This window comes from Pezoporus flaviventris, unplaced genomic scaffold, assembly GCF_033815535.1.
Source record: "Pezoporus flaviventris isolate CSIRO_AGI_PZ_B2104156 unplaced genomic scaffold, CSIRO_AGI_Pfla_v1 ptg000006l, whole genome shotgun sequence".
NCBI lineage: Eukaryota > Metazoa > Chordata > Aves > Psittaciformes > Psittacidae > Pezoporus > Pezoporus flaviventris.
In genome coordinates, this window is record NW_026892554.1 from 4,685,929 (window position 1) to 4,707,113 (window position 21,185).

The 21,185-nt window shown below is 40.3% G+C and overlaps 1 long non-coding RNA gene across 1 annotated transcript in view; it reads right to left on the minus strand.

Moving 5' to 3' along the window:
* Positions 1-306: 306 nt before the first annotated feature.
* The window catches only part of LOC133265837 (uncharacterized), a 40,147-nt gene continuing 19,268 nt past the window's right edge, over positions 307-21,185 (minus strand). The window contains exon 3 of the long non-coding RNA XR_009742133.1: positions 307-535. This is a non-coding gene — a long non-coding RNA (uncharacterized LOC133265837). The remainder of the gene's footprint in view (positions 536-21,185) is intronic.

Genomic DNA, 21,185 nt, shown 5'->3' on the forward strand with positions numbered 1-21,185 from the left:
TGCCTGAGGCCAGTGCTGGATGTCTGTAATAGGAATGCTATCAGAGCTTCGCAACAAAATTAGTGGGCAGTAAGGCTACATACACAATATATATGTGTATACAAATAGGTATATGAATATACAAATAGGTAATAGGTATATATAATTGTAGTCAAATTATCTGAGTATATGAACACACTCCTGCTTTGAAATGGTGTTCCCTATTACGAATGTTCTTGCCGATTTGAAACCTCAGCTAAATATTACATTAAGGAGTGTTCTTTAATGACAGACATAGCAGGCAGCTACACTTATTTCTTTCTGCATTGACATGATAACATTATCTCCCTGTAAAATCTTGATTCACTTTTAAGGTAGCTGGAATGGCTACTGGTGTGTAAATAAGGAAATGTAGGGCTATGCTGTATAGTGCTGCTGACTACTTACTGCTGTACGAGAATAACCTCATGCAGTTGGATTCATTTTGCCCATTTACATGGATGTGCCTTGGATGGGAAGTGTCACTGTTCTGCCTTGCCAAGCACTGCAGCTCCTGCTATGGAAACACAATGAAACCAAACAATTAGTTAGAATTATTGCTCTTAAAGAAAACTGATTTGCTTGTCTGTCTGTCTTCTAAGAAAAACTCAGTTACCGTATACCATCAACCTTGGCTTGACTGGCAGTGATTTTCCTGGGCTAGTCTGCTGGGAACCTTAAATGAACACGAGCAATTATAAACCCAAAGTCTTCAGCAATTTGTAGGCATTATCTCAGGATAATTGCCCTGAAATGTTCACGTTGCAAAGCAAAGGTAGATAATTTAAAAATCCATCTTTCTCTGTCTGCATTACGAGTTGGGCATAACACTCTTCCCTCCTACAGGCCTTGTAGTAGTATAATAAAGCTTTGGAATTGGTCCTTTGAAAATGTCTATTGCTCTCTTTTAGAAAGCAAAGAGGCCAAATCTGAGTTTAAACTTTTCTGGCTTTATTATTTTTATAAAATGAAACCTAAGTCATATTTTCTAGCACAAACAGAGAAAAACTGGAATATTAAAAGTCAAGGGAACAAACCTGCCTTGAGGAGCTCTGCACAATAACATCCGTTGCAAGAAAGCTTTCCTGCTCCCTGGGTAAAATGAGCACCCCTTAGAAGCAAACACTGGGTCTTGGCCTCCTCATGGCTGTCCATGCACTAACAAAGCTTCATATTTTCTGGGAGTTTTACTTATGAGCTCAGCTTCTGCTCTACAACTGGGAAAAACCTCCTGAGAAGTGCTGAACGTTTCTCTCTTCTCATGACTCACACAACTGCCTCATCTGTAGGTGGTTTCCTCAGTTCCTTGCCCCCATCCTACTGAGCAGCCAACTGAAATGCATTCAGTGCCTTACTGATTTAGAACAGGTCTTCCCTCCACTGCAAGGCAGGAAGACTGTTTCTGGTTTATGAGCAAAGCAGAGTGATCTCTGAGCTCCTGCAAAGAACTAGCAGGAACAAGGATGCCTGGAATGAGGAGGAACAGAAAGGTTCACACCTCCAATTTTTTTTCTTTGGCAGCTTTTAGGGAAAAAAACCCATCACTGTTTTCTTGCTTTGACATAATTAAACTACACCAAAACCCCTCGGTGAAACTGGACTTTTTCAGAGCCACAGTTTGTCTCAGTGAAGAATGAACAGTACTTCTGAAAGAGGAAGAAGAGGTCCCAAGAGCAGAAACACTTGGTACAGCAGGTCCCTAATACCTGTACCAGTACTCCAATTTATCAAAACCTAACAAGTCCAGCTTAGCATTTTCCAGGGAATTGTTATTAAAAATAAAAATCAGCAAAAATTGAAGCTGCATAAGCTCAAACAAAAGATCGGGTAACAGAAAGACCATCTAAAGGGGGCATTTACTTGAAGAAGAATTCAATGAAGTAACTGGTATGTTGGAAATCTTCAATGGATGCTTTGGGTATTCACCCAGTACCCTTCAATTTGGAGTTCTTAATTTCCTGTACAGAGTAGGAGAAAATTCAAGGATAACACTGTGCTCAAGCAAATACCCCTGCAATATTCTGAGTTCCCACAAATTCTGTTGAGTCTTGATTGCACTGGTCTTGGGAGAAAACTTGAATTTGAAAGACTGATTCAGTTCATTCCACCACTCACAGCTCATCTGTGAACACCATGAGAAAATTGGGACTTCAAAACTTTCTGCCTTTTGCATCCATATCCCTTTCCTCTTCTCTCCCTCACTCACTCCATTTTTCACGCTCAGCTTATACTATAAAATTGCAAAGTACCAATGTTGACATGCTCCATCAAACCATTTGGGAGCCAGTAACAGTCACACCGGCTCACAATTACATATTTATTGAGTTTCCTTTTGAAGCAGGACTTGCTCTCGGGCAGGACTCCATTCTGTGCAGTGGTGGAAGACTATAAAGCATGATGGAGTACAGGGTGTCACCAGCTGTGCCAGACACATGGCCATAGCAGACCAAAGGGCAGCAGACACGTATTCTCTCCAGTACTATCCATTGTCCACATCCTCTTGTATTTATAGGTCCTGGAGAGTTGGCTCTTCTTAAAAACAATCGAGGCACAGAGAACAGGGGAGAGGAGAAAAGGGGAGGTATCAGCAAGAGGGCCAGCTGAGTGAGGTTGGTGACCTGATTTCAAGCATACTGGGGGTACTCTGTGACCCCTGTAATTTTACTGCCTCCTGAGTTATCACTTGTGATTTTCAGTGGAGTGAAATGATACATCAGGGAACAGTAAGGATTCCAGCAGCCCACAGACAGGCAGAATACAAAATATCTACCAAAACAGCTGCCATACCTCTGGCAGAGATATGTGTTTAATCCTCTTGAATGGAGACTCCAACTACCTATCCAGATCCCCCAAGGCTTTGTTAACTGAAAATGCTGGAGAAGGGACCTAATGTTCACAGCTCCCCAGGCTTCTGTAACATAGCCCTCAAGGAGATAATTCAGATTCAAACCTCCTCTCGGAAGTCACAGAATGGAGCCTGTGCCCCATGAAGACCTGTTTTCCTTAATGACCATACAAGAAACCCTTGCTTGCTCCAATGACACTGTGCTCAGTGGAGCCCCACCAACCAGCAAAGGTTTGTGATCTCAGGTAGTTTAGGAGCACCACAGTGCCTTGGCAGAGACTGGACCGTCTCATTTTAAAGGAAAACATTCATCAAGAACTTGATGTCAGAAGGAACCTTTCCAGGAAGAGTAATAGAAACAGGACACATATACTCTCTTTTGGGTGGAATTTCAACTTGCCCAAAAAAAAAAAAAACAGTTTTCTGCAGTGTCTGACAAAGTCTTTAAGTTCATCATGGCTACCTTAAAAAAAGTAAAAGAAGGTATAAAATTTAAAATATATGCCACAGTCTCCTTTCAAGTTAAAAAATGGTACCTTTTTTAAAAACTAGTGAAGTCCTATTTCATTTCTTGTTGGAAAGGGGAAAATAGTCTTTATTTCAAATCAGTTGAAAAGAGCAAAAGGTAAAGTGACAGAACAGAGAGGGTTATATACACTTCCCTTTGCACAGAGAAAAATGCATTGAAAAACTTTAACCAAGACACTTCTAGCAAGATTTCTTGCTTCAACTGAAATGCATTTTCTATTTTAAAAGTTTAGGCAAGGAAGTTTTGACTGAGTGCAGTTTTCACACACCTTTCAAAAACTGCTACAAGCTGAACATGTAATTCCAAATCACTCTAGAAAAAGTCCTATAAAATTATTATCAAATAAATACAATTGTATAGTAATGACAGGAAACCATCTGTGAAATTGACTGGAGAATTAGTTCCCTGATAGCAAATGCAGACGGCAAGGCAAAAAGTGCTGTAGAAGTTTGTCCCCTCCAAAATGTGAACATTTTTAATCATTCAGTGAAAGATTTCTTTCTTTCTAGTGGATTAATGTGTGAAGAGTCTCTGCACCAAAAGTGTGTGCTGAATGCCTTATAATTTTTAAAGAATAAATTCAGTCCAGTGATGGCTTCTTTCTTATTCAAGTGTTTGTAACAAGAGTATTATCTGAATGCTGAGCTTGCTGACATGCTCGCTAATGAATGCTATTGCGAGGCAGTTTGTAACACGGGCACCTGTTTCATCCATTCCCCTGTTTTTCCAACAACAGATTCCTTTTGTTCCAGCCATTTTGTTCCATTTTGTTTCACACCACATAACAGCAAGTGGCAAGAGGCCAGGTCTGAACCCACGATCTACAGCTCACCTAGGATGGTTTAAGCAACTCTGATGGCCTAATGCTGCCCACAGGGAGTAATTGCAGGGTCTGAAAGGAGGTGGAACAGATTCTTTCATGTCCCACACAAGCAGAAGATCAGATGCTACTCTACAGAGCGCAGGCCATGGGAGCCGTCAGGCATGCAGCTTTATTGCAGTAGTTGGCCCTTCAGATTGCAACTAAAACCAAGGTTGCTAATACAAATTTGTGTGAACTTTCCCTCCCTCCTGTTCCCTCCATTGGCCTTACAGAGCCTTTTGGCCATTTCAAGTTAGAGCCTTAGGGTTTAATTATTAGTATGACAAGGAGAGCTTTCACAGAGGTGAAGGGAGAGTGCAGAGGTGAAGTGGCTGGAGACATCCTGCCTCAATAGGGCACAGGCAGCAATAACGCTTTCCAGTTTCCCAGCTTAGCTGGCTACGCTTTCACAAAACAGCTGGCCCATGGTCCTCATCTACCTTCCATCTCCCAGCTCTTTTTGGAGGGTGCAAAACCGCTTTTGGGCCAGGGGCCCCACTGGGATTTGAATATAGAAGCACTTATAGTATATGCAAGAACACCGTGGGGAGCAATAGGGAGCTTTTTATGTGCATACATGCATGTGTATACATACACGTGCTCCCTGGGGCAGAAACCTCTTTAAGTTCTTTCAACCTCTTAGTGCACCTTTCTGTTTGGATCCTTTAAAAAGGATCTAAGACTTATGCTTTAGAATTTGGCATAAGATAAGAAACAATAATCAACATAATTAGTAGGCAACTCTCCTGTCACCCCTACATGCCATTTTACACGCTACTTGCCCTTGCAGTATTACTGTATGTACCAGACAAACCCCCACTATTTCATTGCCTTAAACAGGAAAATGTTTTCAACTCCCCTACGCGTTCTTGCTTAGTTCATGGCTTGATTTAATTTTACAAGGCAAGAGCTGGAACAATTATCTGATTCTTCATGTACAGCAGGCTTTCAGTGGTCATTTCTGAAGTTTTACTGGTTCATAACCTCTGTAATCAGAAGACCCAGTTTAAAAAAAAAAAAGAAACTAAGTGAACAGGCAGGAATCTGTTCATATTATCCCTTCCTAGCTGTCCAGGCTTTCATCCTCTTTTCTCCCACACATGCCCTTATTGCTCTGCTACTCACCCACCAATGAGGGTCTGTCAATGGCAGTGAGAGGTCAACATCAAAGCACTTTTACAGCTAGCAGCTTGCAGCTAATGCTGGCATTATGGAGAGAAATAGAGAGAGAGAGAGAAGCATAGGGATTGAATGAATGGCCCTCTCATATAGAAAGAGACCGAAGAATAGAACAAAACCTCCTATTCTCCCACTCTTTATAATACTCCTGGGCTGAGTGTGCGTATGTGGTACACAGCTGAGTTTGAACTGCATTAGCACTCTTTCAGTTTACAAACAAGAGGCCTAATTTAGAAGAAAAATCTCTTATCTGATTATTTCTTTGTGTTCACCCATGTGGTAAAAAATGTCTGTACAGAGAAGGGAGGGGGGCTATAGAGGTGGCTTATTAACTTCTTTGGCTGTATCAGGATTGGGAAGGGCAATTGGGAGATCATTATTCGTCCATAATTTTCAGACTCAAATTCAAAAAACTAGTAAAACAGTCCCTAAAAAAAATATATATATTTCAATATGGATTAGTACTTTTCTGAAGGAGTTGGAAAGACTGTGGGTCAGTCCCACACCAAGTGCATGACTGATGCTACTCTTATACCCTGCCCACACAAAACCCCAGGAATTATTTCTGTCCCATGCAATTGACATTGAGATTGGATGTCTTCCTATATAGACATTATGGCCTGGGTACAGTGAATTTCACAATTTGATGAAATTACCGCCTCATGCTAGGTGGATAATTGTAATCATCTCTCCTGGCTCACCAATCTATAATTCTGCAGGGGAGGGGAAGGGGATTCAAAGCTTGTTATGACTGTAAAGTTGTTACCCAGAGACTCTAGCAGTAGGCTTAGGGATGAATATTGTTTCAGGATTGACAATGAGTATTATACTGTTTTTTTTTCTCCCTTTCTGGAGCCTGGGACATACCATCCTTCTGGCATCACCTAGGTACATCATTTAACAAATTTCTGGTTCCTATGGGGAAATTAAGTTTTAGCAACATCTTTGATCTCTTCTGCACTTTTCTAATGACAAATCAAAGTTGCAGTATTTATCTTTCACTGCACACCTTACTCTTGTAATAAGGAGCCTCAGGAAAAAAGGTGCAAAAAGAAGTTACACTTACATCACATCTCCACACACTAAGCTATTCCTAAAAGATGGAATGTGATCTGCTTGAAGTGGTCAAAAGCTATAGGGCCTTTGGGGGAGAGAAAGGCAGCTTGAAAGAAATACTGGGAGGGAGGTCACTTCGGTTCTCACTTCCACTAATGCCCGAGGTAGTCGCAATTGCCATGGAAGCAGACAACTGGATACATCACCAGCACACGTCAACGCAGTCCAACACCTCCAGAACCAAATTCTCTCCAAATGAGGGATTTCTGACAGCAAGAGCTCGTTCATATATACGCTTCAGAAAACTATTTTTACATCCATAACCAGGACTTACGTCTACCCAAGCAGTGTGTGTGTGTGCGTGTGTGTATATACATATATATATATGTGTCATCCTAACTGAAAGTCTTTACTCTGCACAGATTTACATGAGGGGTAGCTATGGGGATACAAGTGAAAAATCTCAGTGACTTTGAAAGTTTCACCATGTTTTTCCACTTGGGACTTTGAGATCACAGAATGGTTGGAAAAGTAGATACAAGTCCTAGATACTGAAAAAACCCTGATCTCGGAGACTAACCTGAAGGAAGTATCAGTGATCTTGGAAAGCAGCTGGATTGGTTTAGAGGAGGCTGTATTTGCTGGGGGTTTTACCTCTGCGTTTTCAGAGACAGACCTTCCAAGTTTGACATGTAATTAATAATAAGACTTGGCTTTCAAGCATAAATATGACAGAGAACTTAACCATGCTAATATCCACTACTTACTGCTTAAAAATATTCACTATGAGACAAAAAAAACATAAGTAAACCAGAGCATAAATATGTCTGTGACACGTAACTGCAGAATGCTTTGAATGCCTTTTGAATACTAATGCTTTTCTACTTTATTGCATTTTTTATGTTGAGTTTTAAGTATTATTTTGTACATTTTTTAATCAGAAATCAGCATAATCAGCAATAGACAAGTTCATCCAATTTTTCCCCTGTATCTGCTCACAGGACAGTATTTAACAGGGTACTTAGGCCTGTAGTTTTATATGTATTTCAAGATAATGAATGTGCAACTTAGCTTGCAATGTATTTTAAACAGAAAACACTCTCAGTAACCTCAGAGAACTGTGTTCCTACCATACGGGATAAATGGGAGAACTGCAAGTCCACAAAACAATGAAACAAAGGCTGCTGGATCGAAACTGGTGGCAATTGGTGGATGAAAGAATGACAGCACAGGATCTCCCACCTACCTTTTCTGGGAGCACAACACAGCCATCCCTGGGCTATGAACTGAAAAGGCTGAAAGGATTAATTGTACTACTGTCCTTTGAGGGTAAACTGTATTGGCTCTTTGAGCTCAGTAGAAGGAGAGCAGATAAAGGATAGCATTATTATTACTACTACTGTTTTACACACTCAGTTGAGGCTAAGCCCGTCTATGTACATCGAATGGTTTGAAGTCTTTGCCACAACATTGATCTGTTTTGAAAAATCCAAACAGGAGCAGTAGGAAGCAGTTTAAGCAAGGAGCAGCTAAGGGGGCCAGTATACCAACTCAAAACTTTTATTTATCTTCTTGAAGATGGCTGTGATAGTTCATTAGTTAGTGCATGTTCATAGCTGTAGACTGTTTCAGACAGAAAATAAGGACATAAATATTTAACCTTTGAAAAGGATTTCATTTACTGAAATTCCAACTTTATGAACTAAGGTTATAAATTACTCTGATGCACTGCAATCAGCATAGTATAATGAGATCACATGAATGGTCTTTAACCTTTGATTGTTTAGAAGTGCAGATATTCATTTGTACTAAGGATTAGCTATGATGAACACTGAAATGAAGCTGAGTATCATCAGGCACAGGCTTGTATAGAATACATCCCTCAAGTGAAAGTAGTCCCCTCTCCTCCAGTTTCTACCCTCAAGATTCCTTTCATTCACATTAATTCAGTTGTTGTCTGTCAAAACACTGAAAGGGACACAGATTTCAAATTTATCTGTAGGGATTCTGTAATGCTAGAACAGGGCTTTTTCACTATGCCAAAAGAGATCTCCTGAGAGGGGTCTGCTCATGCTATGTACTTCTTAAGCAATTGTATTAAAACACCATGTGTAAAACACATATTTTAAAGTACATTCTCCCCCACAAAAGTATCTGCAATATGGTGTGATGCACAGAGCAAATTCAAAAGTTTCATCTTTCAGGGTCCTTCCTTGGCATTTTTCTTGCCATTCCAAAAGATGCCTGGTAGTGACTGGGGGATAGTAATTCTTGCTGGTTTTTGTTCATCGATTGTCTAAGCAGACAGCTTAAAAATGATATTGAAACATTTCATAGTAATGGGTGGCACTTCCAGCCTTCTGAAGGCTTCCAAGCCATCCCTGGATTAAATCTTACAAGTGGGACTTTGCATGTACCACTAAAGTAAACCACTTACTCCTGTATCATTAAACCCTTAAATGCAGAAGGTGAATCACAGGCTGGTTATGTGACCTGTCCAAAATTTACAGAAGATGCAGAGCAAAAAGATTAAAGATCATAAATGCCCCAAAGATGCTCTTCAACAAGAAGGCATGCAGGTACTGTTGCTTTGCACAGCTTCACTTGTCTTGAAGCTGAAAGTATTTGCTGGCTTTGCAGGTTAATGCAGTATATTTTACTGACCTGTTTCATGATGACACAAGTGCACTTTCAAAATTACTGATTTTTGTGTGAAAATAAGCAACTGTTCCACCCAAAAATACAGCAAAGGTCAAGAGATACAGAAACATTCTTGACCAATCATTCTTTTATATAGAAAAATATGAAGATGGGCATTTTTTTCCCTCTATTTCTACTCACTTAAAACTTTGTGCTCAGGATTTGAACCCTGTCCTTGAGAAATGAAAAGCTTCTTCAGTATTTATTGATATTAAAACTAGCCAGTGTATGCTGCAAACACTGAATTTTTTGTCCATTAGGAACATCTGCCTATTCCAGGAGGAATATCAGAAAACGTGTCCAGGCAGAAACACAAGTTGAGAAAGTGTCTGTGGCAGCGTATGAAATAACCACAACAGGATAAATAATAGAATATTTACCATGACCCAGTAAGTCTCCCTCACCATGGCAGTGTGGGGCAGCCTCTCCAACAACATGCTTCCAGCATTAAGTCATGCTAGTGGTGTCAGAAAATGGTTTATTGTAAATTATGGCCTGGATTGCCATATATCCACTACACCTCCAGGAATCTGAACTCTGAAGTCATCTAGAGGTAGGGTTACAACTAGAAGAAAGGATATCTTCCCTGGGAGATAAAACAATACAGCACTTCTATGCTTTACAGATGTAGTGAGAAAAAAAAACATTGGAAATGGACAGCAAGCTGGGGAAACTTTTCTGAAACCAGAAAGCTTTTTCCAGAAAAGTCAATTAAAAAGGCTCATTTCTTGAGCATTAATACTCACCCTGCCCCTCCTCTAGCATTTAAATTGTAATACAGAGCCTGTTTCTGATTTTCATTTAATCCGCTCTTATCACTTGGATTGAAACGTGCACAATCTTTATCATCTATTTGATTGCCATGGTGTGGACTACAGCTTGCTCAGAGCATGCCAGCATGAAGAAATGTCAATAAACATGGCTAAATCACACAATCATTTTCATAGTGGTCTTCCATTAACCTGAATATCTTTCCCAGGCCTGCCACCGCCTTCTGATTGCAGAATTTGGGGCACCCACAATAACAGCTATTCCTGTTTTATAGGAATTGCCTCACCACCGGCCAGAATTACATGTGAAGAGACTGAAAAGCCACATTCCATATGAAAGGTAAATAAATTAATAAACAGTGAGAGCCAAATTAAGATTTTCAAACCTATAAATTTTGATGTTCTCTTTAAAACAGATTTTCTTTACCGAGGGAGGAGGGAATTTACTTCACGTTTAGGTTTCTCTCTCCCCTTCCCCCTCCAACCTCCATTCTTCTCAACTTCGATAAAGCTGATTATTGACTGAAGTAGTTAAAAAGCTCCATGCTTACCCTTCGACCCACCTCTAAATATTACATGGCACCTCTATGGCACAATTGTAGTGAACTGTCCCCTCTTACAGTATATATGGAAAACCTGAGCGATTTCCCCAAAACTACACAGGCTATTGGCATCAAAACTTCTAAACAAATCCAAAATCCCCGTATTAAGCTGCACCCCATTTTTCTGGAACAAAGCCACTATGCATAAGTTTCCCCAAGGAAATAAATTACAATTAAATAAAAACTGAATGAATGAGGGAAGAGAAGCCTAAATATTAAACTATACATGTTGGAAGAGAATACAACTTTCTGGCTGATTCCACGATGTCTATAAATTACAGCATAATGTAATGTATCATGTCTCAGATACAAGAACAGCATTGAAAAGAATAATTTAGTTTCATATACACAGAGTTAATGATGAATTACCATTTCCACGTTTCATCATTCACTAGTACATATGGCTGTAATTCAGGAATCATGACAGTACGAAATCTATTACTCTAAGAAAAGATTTGTATCAGACAATTATCTTGATGGTTCCTGTCTTGTTCCAGGAGTAGCAACGTATTCAAAGAGCTCGGAGTTATCTGCCAGCTCTGGAAGTTCTTAGATACTGGTGAACCTCCCTCCTCCATAAGTAAAAATACAGACAAAAAACTAACGTTATTTTTATATGTAACTTAAGAATGCTCACATTCCCCTTCCTGTTCAGAAAGGCTGCAGTAAAGCACTCATCTAACCTATTCTTCGTGTTCTTTCAGGAGGATACCATGAGCTGCCTTTTTGCCTGTGTTTTTCTTCAACTGTTGTGTGTTACACAGTCGGTTTCTGAGGCCCTGGCAGTTCTCTGCACAAAGTAACCAACCAGCTTGTCCAAAAGCATTACATGATGATGTTACAAAGTGGACCCTGAAGGTCATTAACTCACAGTTTAATGTTGTATGGGATAGTAATTTTTTTATTTCCATACTTTATGTATAACTATAAACAAAAAGAAACCTCCAAGTTAATGCTTTAATCCCTGAATATGATGCATATATTCATAAAGGCCTGTATCAAAAGCCATTTCTTTCAACAGAATATGAGTAAATATATTATACACCATAGGGACATGGAATAAAGCCATGAAATATTCTAATCCTGAATTAACTGTTGACTCATTGTGCAAGCTTTCCCATGCCATTTAGCCTCCATAAATCTAGCTATGAGACTTCAATGAACACAAACCAAATTACGCCCAAATCCAACTGGGCCTATCTGGTTTCTGTCATGGTTTGACATCACCTGCTTCCTTTTATAGCTCAACTTGCATTAGCAATCCATATCCAAACTCATACAATATCATCTGTGCTATAAAGTCCACAGAGAAGAGACCCATCTCTCTAGTTTGGTTTTTCAATACTCACTGAAGCTCTTCCTGAGCAAAAATGTTTCAATACCAACATGCATCTTGATATTTTGATCCTCTACCCTGCACCAGAAGGGAGATAGGAAGTTTTTTTGAATGTGGTCTCAATTTCCATATAAATCTTTTCTTCCTGGACGAAGTATGATAATTAAATGTGTTTATTGACATTGTCTCGCTCATTTCCAGTGTCTTATCTAAGAAGTTATCAGGGAGTCTGTCAGATTCCTTGATTAAATCATACGCCTCACTTTTGTGCCTGTTTTCCCCTCAGTTGACATCCTGCCCTGAATACAAGCTTCTGCTTAGGGCTACCTCTTCCTCATTCAAGCTGTCAATCCTAAATTTATCAAACCCCAAGATGTGGATATTCTTTTAACCTATTTATCCACACTAGATAATTCTTTATTTCTCCCCAGGGAATATTTCTGGGAAGCTTTTCCACTCTTTTGTCTGCTTATTAGGCTTCAAGGTTGTCACATTTATGCAATTCATTTTTATTTCTGACTTTCACTTCTTCCAGGAAATGACAATTCAGTTGTTGAGTTCTGACTCAGATAAGACAATGTCCACAGGATTTGAAAGCTCTCCTGCACAAAGTACAGAGGCTCCGTCTTAAAGAGAGCATGACAGTTATTTTCCGTAGCTGAACATTCTGCTTTTCCAACAACTTTCCTGATTCCCTTCTGACTTATACTTGATTTTTTTTTCCCTATTGCTGTAACTTGCCACTTTCAACAGTATGACAGTCAGCTGATGATGGGAGAACTGCGACCTTCATAAATGCCTAGACCTGGAGACAATCTCCACAGTCTTGGCCACAATTTAGTACTTAGAAAAGCATATTAAAACATCACGCATTAATAGACACATTAAAGTCAGGCCTCCATAGTTGAAAGAAAAGGTGAAACTACTCTCCTTTTACTGTTTGTGTAGTAAAACACAGCTGGAAAGATGCAAAAAGGTTTGACCATTATCCCCCTCTTTGCTGTTATCACTTTTCTGCTTTTAATGATAATCTTGGATTAAGCCATTCCCCAATTCAAATCCAAACTGGATCCCAGTTCAGGTCTCAGCCTACCTATCAAATATGGAGAGATACAATTAGTAAATCAATATGATTTAACCTGATCTGTCCATTAGACAACCTTACAGAGCGAAATCAGTGAAGAAGGGATCCATTTATCTGAGGAATCCAGGGACATTGCATGCACTGCATCAGGAATAAATCCGTACAAGGGTGTTTTGCCACAGGAGTTTTCCTTCCTGTCTGGAAGAGCCTGAAGCCCTACCAGTCTTTCATATAACGTACTACGATCCCAGAATACACCAATGTGTCACACTGTAAAAACACTCCCAAAAGAACCTTAAGTGTGCTACAGACATGAAAGTGAAGAAAAAGCGAAAGAGCTTTTGGGATCCATATGTTTTTATATGTAACTGTACCTTTCTCATCTGGACTTGCATACAGAGCTACAATAAGCAGTTCAAACAAGCTATTTGTACCCAAGCTATTGCTTACAGTGCTTCTTAAAGTGGCACTTAACTGTTATTTACATTTTCTCAATATATTAACTATGGAACAAAATAGGAAGTCATAAGAAAGTGAGCAGGAAAATAGGATTAGAAGGTAAAGCACGGACTGAGGAAAAGGTTACAGCCTGTTAAGTGACAGGCAGTCACGGTCATGTGCTGAGTTAGCCCCGGTCACTCCCATAAAGAGCATACACACACATGGCTATCACAGATCAGCAGCAGGAACTTGTAAAATCAGAGCCTTAATTCCCAAACAAATATGTCTATCATGCTAAATGGTAGTAGGTATGTGCCAATACACTACTGTGATTTTAAAAATTCATTTGAAAGACTAAAAATAGCTTCTAGAATACATTAAAAAAATGTGTTTCTACGTTGTTCTTTGACACCCGTTATTTCACTCGCAAGAATGTTGCAACACCGTCCATCTTTATGAGATTATAGACCACAGAAAACACATGGGGAAGACTGATTCTCTTTACATGAAGGCTTCTCTGCACCCATCTGGCAATATAAATAAAGCTTACTAGCGAGGATAGATGACACTCAACTCCAGGCCCTTTACACTGCTAGACTGGCGCAAAGCAAAAAAGCCGGTGTCTAGTGTTCGTCTGACAAGCAGCAAATCTATTTTTGCTTATAAAACCCTTGGTAGATCATTAGAATAAAAAAAACCAAACCCCCAGATACTTGTGCGTATTGAAGGAGAGGAAGCTGAAATAGCGCTGAAGACTGTTGAATCTTCCAGGACATTAATAACCAAGAACCACTAGAAATAACCATGGTAACAAACAGTAGCTAAGTACAGTACAATCACCCTGATTACCATAGAATTAGCACAAAACAAATGTTTATTTTTCCTAAATACGTGTATTATGATGATGATGATAATGTTAGTAACTACCCCAAATTACAGAGTATTTGCCCAAAATGCCAATGGCATTGCACTAAATGCTTTGCTCTGCACTTGTTTTCAGACTTCCTTGTAGTAATTTGTGTAAGAAGTGTATTTATAACAGATTCTTTCCTCACTCTTTTGCCCACCCTGCTCCCCCTCCCTGACTCTCCATCAGCTCCACTCATTTGAATATCTGTTGGATTCATTGATCACTTCACAGCTGACCACACCACTTTTCTGACATCAGTCGTTGCAACATTAACCTTTTCATAAGGCTCTCACCTAGCAGAGAACACAGGCTTGATTTTAATTCACACTCAGGGATTGTGTGCTCAGGGAATTATACTACAATAAATGAAAATATGAACTTAAACCAACAGACCATATGCAGGGTTGGGTTTAAGCACACCGAGAGGAAAAAAGGTACTATGTTAAATGAAGTAGAAATGTTGGTAGCACAATGGGAGGGACTTGTGTTTGCTTAGTGTGAGCCCCTATGTGCCTAATCCCATTTCTTGGCTTAATTCATCCTGCAAATTATTCTAGGATGCCATCTGATTCCTCTCCAGAATTTCACTTCCACTTCGCCATTGCTCGTTTGCTGGATCCTGCTAAGCATGTCTTGGAAGTTAACATGGCAAAAAGTCCTAGTTGCTGTTTTGGCTGGGCTAGTCTACCTCCTCGACAACCAGAGCACCAGCCAAACAAGCACTAGGAATGACTGGCTAAGCTGTAACATTAAAACACATCTTTGGCTAAGATACTGGTCGCCTTCATTTAGTTAATTCCTACCCATACCCCTGGATACTTGCTTCTGCTGCTTAAGTATATTTTAAATCAAGATTCACTCCATGAACATTAAGAGGAAAATAAATTATTCTTTGAAGGCAAGTAGGGTCTCTGATGCAGCTGAGACCTAGCACCATGCTGATACACCGAAGAGGAAGCCCACTGTACAATGATGGGAAGGAACAGCTGGTGAAAGAAGAAATTTCATAAGAAAGAAAGAATTCCATAAGCCCTGGTTCTTCCTAAAGGAAAAGTATTTTGGAACTGCCCCCTTACAGTCCTCTATTAAATAAAGATATCCTTTAGGAAATGACATAAACTTCAGTATAAGCAAAATATTCCTTGGTATTGAAGGGATCACAAAGAAATTCTAGTAACACAGGTCTACTGGATTATCAGTATATTAGGGCTAGGTAACAGTTTACGTTTTTCCTTGTAAGTTGAATGGTCCCATTATATTGCCAAGTGCAAAAGAGTCCCCACTAGGAAAGAATCCAGCCCAGAGTCACATGTGGTTCTGCCACCTGGAACAGTGAAGCAGGGACTGACACTGTAAGGATCCTGAATCCACCAGTTCACTAGAGGACTGATGCAAAGCTGTTGAGTCTGGCAACTACAGTGTAGAATGAGACTGTCACACTGATTGACAGACATTTGATGGACCTGATCCCCTTGTCATTCACCTTATGGTGGAACTGCATTAACTACAACATAACTACTCCAAATGTATACTCGTGCCAATGAGAAGAAAAAAAACCCAACCAACCCAAATACAACAAAACAGGAGGTTTTACACACAGCCTAGGGGAATGGTCAGTTGACATGTCTGAAACTCTGCTGAAGTTAACAGAGCTAGTCTGGTTTACACCACCTGAGAGTATTTTACATGCATACATATTATATTACGCAGCACATATTCTATAGTTTTCATTACTCTGTACCCATTTCTCTGCAACAAAAGTACATACATACATACAGGCACATGTATAAGCAGGTAAGAGTCCCATCCATTAGACACATCCACTGTATATATTAAGATTCCCGAAAAGTAGAAGTTAAAATCTGGTCACAGACTATCAGGCTGACATCAGTGTGAGCTGTAATGACAGCTGGCACTCGGCTGTTCTCAAACCCCCGTTTACAGCATACAGCATCATGCTTCGACACGCGATTGAAGTAATTAGCTGCCGAGCGGCTGAACGTACCCCGCAGAGCACTGGTGTCTCGTCTGACACATCTGGGCACAGAAAGTAATTGAAACAGCTGCTTCTCCCCATATGGCAGCAAAAGCTGGTAGTAGAGAGCCTGCTGGCTAGGCTGTACCAACCTCAGACAAATTAGCCATCATTAATCCCAGAATCTGACCAGCATACACACAGCCACTAATCAAGACATCTGGGGGAGGGGGAGGGAGGGCTTCCAAGGAAGAAAGAGGCCATTTAAGATTATTCTTAATGGCAACAAAGTGTGAAGGAAAAAAAAAAAAAAAAATAAAGCCTAATATCTTTATTTTAAAAAAGGCAGACCACCAGAGCCCTCCCTCAGCAGCAATTCTCTCAGTCAGTACACCTAGGTACCTTTGCCCTCGCTGTTCATTAGAGAGCTGCTAAAATAGCAGCATTGCTTTCTGATACTAGTATATGCTTGGCATCACATAAAGATTATAAACAGCAGAGTGTAAGCCAAGACCTGAGGTATTTTAACACTGTGGTGAATGCAGCAGTGAAGCTAAAGCTGTGGGTGAAAACTGGACCTACCCTGGTGTGTAGGTTTTTGAGGTGCACCCCCCTGTTCTGCAGGCCCAAGCGTAGGCAAGCAGACATGCGTGGGCTGTTTCCTTTTACGCCTTTAATGCCATTCTTGGCTCTGAACTTTGCCACCTGCAGTGAAGTTGTGCAAAACAACGTAGCTCTTCTTGGCACTGTAAAATCCAGCATGCAAGTGGGAGGACAAGGAAAACTTACACCTCATAACCACAGAAACACAGACTGCCATGTAAGCAAGCAGCTTCTTTAGGGAGGAATGGATCACATGGAGCCTGTGGTACTATTTCTCATGTTCGGATTACTTTGTGTCTAATAGAGCATGAGCCCTGAAATATTCCTGTTGGTGGGGTATTTATGCCATCCCTCTGGATTCCCTGCAGTCTCTTCTTAATAACTGAATTTACAAGCACAGCCTTCATCTTCAGAAAGGTTATTGTTTTGGAGGTTTGCTTCTACCTACCCCCTTTTGTTTCCCAAACTTACAGGACCACAGCACCCAAGACCTCTGCCCCAATATCTCATATTGAATGGCTGAAATTAACCAGAGGATTTGAGAGTTACAGAGGGAACAGGCATCCCACTAACTGCATGCACCAGGCTACTTCAGATACAGCACTAAAATAACGTTGAAAGATGCCAAGTGCATATACATTAGCATTTTAGGTGGTTTCGGGAGCATGCTTCAGACTAATCCTTTTTACTGTGCTTTGGCTTGAATTGTGGAATGGTCTGGGCTGCTTTACATGCATCCACTGCTCTTGGATGAATCTAAAGCAGAAGGTACATGCCACGAGTGCGCCTACTGCACTCCAGCTGCTAATGGGACTAGAAGGAGCCAAGCCAAAATCAGCCCCTCAAACCCAGAATAGTGAGGATGCCAAATCCTAACTGTTTTGCTTAACAGACCCACTCCTATCAGACTACTTGCTAACACACACATCACCTCCAACAGCATGCAGCATAATGCTTTGGTGGTGTAATAGTGTGAGAACAATTGCGTGTATCACTGTTGTGACCGTATTAACTCTGAGGCAGCTTAAGTATACTGTGACTTATTCATAAACTGGTTATATGCTGCAAGCAAGCTCTTCGGAGTGCTGCTCTTCTGTATGTGTTTTAGCTTTTCTCTGCACTGCTTTGGTAGTACAAAGTGGGATCACTTGCACATGGTCCTACAGTGTCCAAGAAGCACATTGCAAATACTTGTGGAGATAGATCTCTTCCACTCTGAGACAAATAGTGCTGCTTGCTTTAAGGCAAATATGGTACTACTCCCAGTGCCCAGCTCTTCAGCTTTCAGATCCAGAGACGTAAGACAAGTTGTTTTGCAAGCGGGAAATCCCACAATCAAAGCCAGAGAAGAGATTATAATCAGTGAATCATTGTACATACACACATTGCAGGCTAGCAAAGCAGGCTCTGCTAGCGCTTCCTTATGAACTTAATGGTGTACATTCACTTCACCCACATGGGATGAAGAGTTTAAAACCACTTATGTCTTGCAGTAAAAGGAGAGATTCTGCCTGGATGCTCAAAGAAAAGTTGCAAGATTATCTGATGTTCATATTTGTTAACATTTTGGAACATCCCTTCAAGCCTAATTGTTCTGTGAAAATCTGCTTTGCAAAGTAAGTACTTACATAGAGCTGGAAAATGTGGGTACTCCTATGAAATAAGTAAACATGCAATGTCTTTCCCCATTTAGCAATCAATTCTTATTGATATGGTGCTTTATGATTGTTGGGATGAAAGATGGATGTAAGTGCAAAAGCCTTTATTACATCACACCACATTACAGCTTCACTGTAGGCCTCTCTAAAGCAAGATGAGCCACCAAGACAGCAATTGCACTGGTAATTAACAGAGGAAAAGAAATTATGGAAAGCATATGAAAGGCAAACATGATCTCTTTTACAGTGTTTTCTCAAATGTTATTCTCTCTAGTAATACACTGTGGCTCCCCTGACATCCTATTCTTGGTTTATTTATTGTTTTAAACAAGCCTATGTTACAGAAGAAAAGTTTGCCTGGAAAGCTCTCCTGACAGCACGTGTCTGTGAGAGAGGCTCATAAACTCCAGCACATTAAAACAGTACAAGCAATGTAACAATTTGGCTGCTCAGTGTCAGTACAGTGGTTCTGTATTCCCAGCTCCCAACACACTGCAGGAAGACACACAGCTCTGTGAGATGTGCCTGGTTAGAAGCAGCAAGAGGGGAGCAAGATGGACCCTTGTGCTTATGAGAATGTTGCTTCCATCAGTCTATGTCTGTCAGGGATGGTGGTATGGTGTTAATGCTTCCCTTGACACATGGATCAGGCAACGTTGCCAAAACATACCCTTGCCTTTCAGACATTCCACAGCTTCTGGATCCTGAAGGCAGATGTAAACTGTATCTCCTATTAAGGCATCTGCAATGTGGCCTTTTCTTTGGTTAAAAATTCACTATTTTTTGATGGCTTGGCTGGCAGACTAAGCCACTTTGATCAAGAAGGCTGTAAGAATAGTCACAGGCTGCAATTTTTCTTCCAAATGCTGCTGGCTATTTGCTTTCCAAGTATTTCCTTTATTTCATAGTTTTATTTCCATAGTTAGGCATTATAACTATTTAGCAATATTTTGTTTCAGCAGTATAAGGCTGTGGGTGTTTTCCAAGGACTGGATGGAGAATTTATTTTTTTCAATTACTATTTCACCAGCTTTTCCAGATATCCATTTTCTTTCTGTATTGATAATCCATAGTCTGACAGCCTAGCATCATTGTGCACTAGTTGATCCACTGCTTAAACACCTGGAGTGGCGGCCACTCCACTAGCTCCCTATCAAATATCCTGCTATAGCACTTCCCCTGGGATACATCCTAAGTGAGGAAATGACTCACTCATTATCAGCCCTTACAGCCTGACATGTTGAGGTGTCCTGGCTAAGCACTTCAAGTAAATGAGATCTCTGTAATTTGGTGAATCAGCACAAGAAAAGAAGAGAACAAAACCCCTCAGAGATAAATTAATGATACACTTGGAACTGAACAACTGAAATAGTTGGAACTATTATTCAGATACTTAACTTTTTCTTTTTTTTTTTTTGAGTATGTTTCAGTATTCACAACTTGTTTGAACTGCAAAACAAATTAACTACATGTTACTATCAACCTGAGTCTATGATCTTTCCTGAAGAAGTTCTGCTGGAAGCTTCTTCCCCTCTGACAAAGCAATTTAGATTAAATGAACAGAGGTGGATGCCAGAACGGAGCAAACCAGAATTTGATTGCTATAATCCTGAAACCTGTGGAAAATGCAAGTAGGTGAAATGACAGTGACCAGTAGGAGTTAAGGTGATGCTGTGAGAACTACCCAAAGAGAAATTCACTGTGGCCGGCTTCACTTAAGCAATGAGTAAGGTACAAAAAGTACTTTGGAAAGAAGCACGACAACATCTGAGGGATGAATACTTCAAGCTACAGGAGACCTTCCCTGACTGGTGACCTTCTGGCCTGTTAGACAGTCTATGAAAACTAAGCTCAGTTGAAACATTTAAAAATCTAATTAAAGAAATACCCCAATCCTTGCTGGAAGATGGGGTTCTAGGCATGGAACAACCCTGAAATTGGACAGTAAGAAACTTGGCACATTTATATTAATTTTGCCTCTAATTTCTGTCTTTGAGAGGGATCACATGTTGGTTCAGTAAAGGACTGCCTTTTGCTTTTTAAACGGGAGCTGGACACTCAAGCTCACACATTACTTATATGTGTACGCCTTTGGAAAAAAGTGGAAAAGCATATTTTTCCTGGCCAATAATATGAGAAAGGAAATGCGTTTCTCCTCTAAAGAAGGGAACTTTGTGAAGTAAGGATTGCAATGGTTGTCTTTTAGCAGTGACAATAAATACTGAGCGTATGTGAGCACCTGCAAGGCTGCACTAGTAAACATTTCAAACAGGACACCCCCCCCGCCTCCTTTGTCCACCACTATATTTATGAAGCCAATTACATCTTTCAACAAGAGGATCACTGTTTTCATTCCAATTCCCTCCCCAGTTTGAGCCCTAGGCATATGTACCACCCTGCACAATTAAACCACCACAACACCTGGATTACAACTCTGCACTAAACTGGGGGCCACGTGTTCTATTATTCTACATCAAACCCTAACCATGCATATATTCCCTCACATAAATGCACCCCCCTCAAGAGAGTTTTTGGAAGCCTATGTGCTTTACTTCTTTGTGTATGAGCAGCTGTTGCACAAACTAAGATCTCTGTGTGGAGCTGTAGCAGTGTCCTG